The following is a 6,000-nucleotide window of genomic DNA, read 5'->3' as shown; positions in this document are numbered from 1 at the left end:
TGGAGAAACGAGAGCACAGACCCATGCGCATATTCGCATAGGCCCCGCGATCAGCTGTGTGCTAGTGCATCCGTGCCGAGCGTGCCCTCAGTCAGGGAATGAAACAGGCAGCAGAAGGAAGAGTCGTGGGAGGCAACAGATCTACCTGTGCGTCGCCAAACTGTTCCCAAATCAGCTGGACCGACTGGGGATGGAGTCTCCAATCTCCAGGAAGTGACTGAGACCATGAGCTCGTGGGCTGCATGGTTCAGTTCTGCCGGGACATGGACAGCACGAAGGGACCTCAGATGCTTCTGACTCCATAGGACGAGATGGCGGGCGAGTCGAGCCTGGTGGTTGATGTACACTACTGACCATGTAGTCTGACCGGACTAGTACATGTTGACCCTTCAGCAACGCTAGAATGCGGTGCAGGGCGAACCGTACTGCCAGCAACTTGAGGCAATAGACATGCAGGAGGCGCAGGGGTCCTGTCCAGGAGCCCGTGCAGCACGTCCATTGCACATGGCACCCCAGCCCATGGAGGAGGCATCTGTTGACACAACAATATGCCTGGAAACTCGTCCTAAGGCCCACCGGCCACGGGATGAGGATTTGCAGGCAGGCCCGAGTCACTGGGACCCGGAGCGTGCCCAAATGCCATGCCCATCTTGGGACTCGATCACGAAGCCAAAGCTGAAGCGGTCTCATATGAAGCAATCCGAGCAGCGTTACCGCGGCTGCAGATGCCATATGCCCCAGAGCCTCTGAAATAACTTCAGTGGGGCCGCACTCTTGCTCTCGAATTAACGAAGGCAAGTCAGCAGTGACTGCGCACGCTCGCTGGTAAGCAGCACGCACATGGCGACCGAGTCGGAAACCATACTGAGAAAAGAGATCCTCTGCACGGGGCAGAGTCGCTCTTCTCCCAGTTGACCCGAAGTGCCGGAGCACTTGGACTCTGTGTTCGCACACCTGCTCTCGAGAGTGACCCAGTAGTCGAGGTAGTTCAGGATGCGAACCCCGTGCTGCCTGAGTGGCGCCAGGGCTGGCTCGATAGACTACGTGGAGTCACGAGGGGACAGAGCTGGCCCGAATGGGAGGACCGCGTACTGAATGTCCACCCCTCGAAGCAAACCGTAGGAACAGTCCGCGTCGAGGAAGGAGACATGGAAGTCAGCGTCCTTCAGGTCGATCACTGCAACCAATCTACCGGACGAACGCGTCTGAGGTGGCGTTCGCTACCAACATTCTGAACGGAAGCCTGTGAAGGGATCGGTACAGCCTCAGTCTGCCCTTGTAGGCAGAGAACCGTTGGGCACAGTTCTCAGCCGCGCCGCCGAAGAGGGCTCACTCAACCTCCCCCACATCACCAGGTAAGGCCAGGTGTTTCTCCCGGACCACAGCTGTGGACATCGCCCGACCAAGGGAGCGTGTGGCCATCTTCACCGCCCAGAGGGCGGGATCAGTGGCGGCACGCAGCTCATTGAAGTGCCCTGGGTCGGCTCCACCCTTGTGCATGTGCAAAGGGGCGGCGGCCTGCCCCGTAGCTCTGCAGGACCACGGCACCAAAGTGGACGAGCCCACAGACTTTGGGAGGGTGCTTAGGATAGCCACGCCACGTCAAAACCCTCTGTGGACACCGTGGTGCACAACAGAGAGTTCAACAGTAACGGTCGCGGGAAGTACGGGGACTGCCGGGACCGCGTGATCTCTTCATGCACCTCGGGAGCGAAAGGCATTGGGGGCGGGGCCCAACAGCTGTCGGGTGCCGCCCGCAAAAAACGATCGCACAACCACGAGCACTCGCGACAGGGCGGAGTTCCACACCAGCGCGAGGCTCACGGCTGCCCAAGATAACATGGCTGTCAACTCTTGGTCGGATCAGGCAGCGCTGGCACACCCTAAGGCGGAGCACAACCTAATCGTCATCCACAAAGGACTCTAGCCCACCTTGGGATGCGGCGATCGACATCACGCCGCTATCTGGAGTGTGAATGAAACGAACGAGGTGTCAGAGACGGGCCGCTGTTTCAATCCAGCACTCGCGGGAAGCGATGTGCGAGAGGGGGGCGTGGCCCGAGGAACATATCGTCAGGGTTCTTAATACCACAGCACCGCCCTCAGGTCACCCTGGCACCAGCCAAAGCACCACCTCACTCAGAGACGGTAGATTGGGGTGTGGCAGAGGGGACTCTCTCTCCTCACAGAGATCACTGAGTCTCGACCGCGTCATCGCGATGGTCACGTTCCCGCAGTGGGAACATGACGCATCCACAAACACTGCCCGAACGTGCTGAAGCCCAAACACGTTGAGCAGTAAATGTGCCCATAGACAGCAACGGAGATCGATCGCACCTGGAAGTGCGTGGGCGAGCCGTCTTGAAAAAGACGTGCCACGCGCAAGCTCTTTTTGTGAAAGGAAAGCTCTGCAGAGTGCCGAAGCGCCCAGGGAAACACACACATAGCTGTTGCAGATCACTGCACAGATCAGCAGGCAGGCATTGTGAGATCGCTGGAACGCACTGTCACACCAACACCCTGGAGAACCGCTCGTCTCGAAGACTGAAGAGAGGACTTCAGAATTCAGGCTTGCAGGAGTGAAGAGATGCTCTTGGCTCCGAAGCAGAAACATAATAAGATATTGTCCACGTACTCCCTTATATACCCACACGGTGGGGCGGAGTTACGTATGCAAATTCCGCATGCCCGTGGCATTGGCACTGCCATTGGGCGTTTTGGAATTCTCGAAGATGATTGGCTTCTAAGCGAAACCCCCATTCATTAGTCACTAACGTTACTTCGCAGTGACTGAACGAAAGGGAACTACAGGAAACATTTGACCTCTGTAATTGCAAACAAAGGCTACTGTACCAAATATTAACATTGATTTTCTCAGGTGTTCAAATACTTATTTGCAGCTGTATCATACAAATAAATAGTAAAAAAATCATACATTGTGATTTGTGGATTTTTTTTTTCTTCGATTATGTCTCTCACAGTGGGCATGCACCTACAATGACAATTTCAGACCCCTCCATTGTTTCTAAGTGGGAGAACTTGCAAAATAGCAGGGTGTTCAAATACTTATTTTCCTCACTGTATGTAACCTTGGTTCCCTGAGTAGGGAACGGGACACTGCGATTCCAACCATTGCCCTATCTTCGAGTAGTAGCTTTGTTCATCTTGAAAATCTGATTATGTGACGCCTAGCACGCTGATATAACCATACGTGATGTATTCTTTTGATTGAAGACCTTAAGCTATGATTAATAAAATGCATCTTTTTTCATGAGTATAATTAATTGGAAGTCATTTATTGGGCCAACATGTAATTATCAATTGACACATTTGAAAAAAAAGAAATATTTTACAGTGTTATTAAATAATGTTTAGACAACCAGTTTCATAAATGCTTTTATTTTATTGAAACTTATTTACTGGAGAGATGTGCAATAATTGCTGGGTAAGTTTTCATCTCTACTTCTTGTGAAGTGATGTATCCATGTTCCCTTATTCCCTGTGCACGGATTAGAACCTGCAACCGTCAACACGGTTTACAAAAACTCTACCACCAGACCAGTAAGCAATGTATTGATTCACAAACGGGAAGAATCTTGAGGCTGAAAATATATTTGAATCAAATGAATGCAAATCGTCCCAAAATGATTATTTCCCAATTAGACCTAGACTGTTCTGTTTCTTTATGCTTTATCATCTTGTCTTTCCAAGATTTGAGGGAGAAAACACAACCAAACAGAACTTCAGTATGCAACATTTATTGGATTAAGCCGTTACATATTCAGGTCATAATGATTGAGACATGAGTAGCTGACTAAAGGTCTGTCGAGCTGAATGATGGAGCCGGTCCGGTGTCACTCCTGCAGATGTTTATTTAACATCTCCCATCTTTCTTGATTAAGAACCCAATGCTTAAGTTCCTAAAAACAGAGAGATTAAATAAAAGATTAGAGTTTAAAAAAAAAAAAAGACAGAATCTGAACTGTTTTTAAACCTACAGTACATGTTTAAATTCACCTCATGGCTGCACACAGCATGCATTCATCTTCGTATGTTACTCCATTGGTTGCACACACAGGCTTAAGGATCTCTGGGCATATGTCAGGCGGGTACCTCGCGCATTGAGGCTGGTCACATAAAGACAAATGACATTGAGTGATTTGCACCTGGAGGAAAGCAATTCTACAGTCTTCATTTACTCACCACTCTTGGTCTTACTCCAACAGATATGGCCACTGTTTGAGTCAAGAAGGAAAAACAAGGATTAAAGTTTGTCATGATATGAGGAAATAACACACACGTTAACTTCTTGTTTTGCCCATATGAAAGTCAGTGGGGTCTAATGTTGTTTTGTTGGGCAAAAGCAGTACTTCAGTCATTTCTTTTAGTGAACTATCCCTTGAAATGTGACTTATCTTACACTTGCCCTACTTTAGCAAAGGTGAATTAAGACTCTGAATGTGCTTACTCTTCATTACGAGTCAGATTAAACTGTTGCAGTGTCCGTGTGTATCGCAGGTCCTCATGTGAGAAAATATCAGTTGTTTTAGTGAATGAAATCATTATTACTCACCTAGGACGCAGAGAAGGACGATGATTCCACGAGCAAACATTGTTCCCAACCTGAGAGTCTCTCACTGAAACTGACAATATGATCAGGGGTCAATGATCCGGATATTTATAGCAAAACTGGATCCACCTCTAAAAGTGGGAGTGGACCGTCCATCCCATTGATTCGTCACACACACACACACTGACACACCTTTAGTTTGATAGATTAATTTAGTTTGGCTGGTCGGTGTGTGTAATAATGAATAATCTCTTGAGTTGTCCATCATGGGAAACATATAGAGTTTAATCTGAATCCAAATCATTGAGTTCCTGTTGTAATTATCGGTTTTGCTGCTAAAACAAAAGCTGAGATCCAAACCCATGGAAAAATGTCCAGTTACATTTGTTTGTTTGCTTTGCTGCAACAACGCAACAAAGAAAAAGAACAAATGGTCATGTTAACTTGTGAATGAAATCTTGTGAGTAGATGAGCTAAAATATCAATGAAAAGGTCTCACTGGAATCCTTTGTGTGTAAAATGTGAAGGTGGACAAAACTGGTTCAGGTCTGATGTCACAATTATAAATGTCTTATAAAATAAAGCGTTTTACTATGATCTTACTTCAGACCTTGCAATCGCTGCACTTTTGTGTGTTTAATAATGTCTCAGAGGAGACTGAGAAAATTAACAGACCCAAGATAATCTTTCTCCATCAGACCTGTGTTTGTCAAACCTTTCTTTTCACATGCAAATAGATTCTCCAAAGAATGAAATTGATAACTTCTCAGCCCAAAACAAGAAAATTGTGCCCAAATCTATATTATGCAGTCACAAAAATCTTTGAATTGAGCAATGGTTTGATCTGTGCTCTCAGTGTTTGCAGTTTATTGAACGTCCACAGCAACTAAATGTATAACTGGTTTCCAGTTTGGTCATTTAAATCAGTGTTTCCCAACCACGATCCTGGAGGCCCACCAACACTGCACGTTTAGCATGTCTCCTTCATCTGCCACGCCCATTTCAGGTCTTTGAGTCTCCACTAATAAGATGATCATTTGAATCAGGTGTGTTTGATTAGGGACACATGCTAAATGTGCAGTGTTGGTGGGCCTCCAGGAGCGTGGTTGGGAAACACTGAGTTCAATGATTAACCTGATTGCTTAAATTGGCTGAATTCAGTTAAGGCCTAATCATTTACATTTCATTGATCTGCAACCCAATGAGAAAGTTGAGGTGCAAGTTTTTCATTGCAATGAAACCCGCAAGTGTTAGCAAATTCCTCTCTGGGAGTGTCAGATATGGGACCTGATTGGGGAAGTTATTTTACTGGAAGTGTAGTGCAAGTTGTGTGTTATATTAACTCCAGGCATTCCCTCTACAGGGGTCACACACCACAGAGATACAAATGGTCAAGAGTTTGAATGGCTCCATAAATACCAAATGACCTG

This window comes from Gobio gobio (genome assembly GCF_949357685.1).
Source record: "Gobio gobio genome assembly, chromosome: 16".
NCBI classification, from domain to species: domain Eukaryota; kingdom Metazoa; phylum Chordata; class Actinopteri; order Cypriniformes; family Gobionidae; genus Gobio; species Gobio gobio.
The sequence above is the reverse complement of the archived record's forward strand: the minus strand, read 5'-3'. Positions refer to the sequence as shown.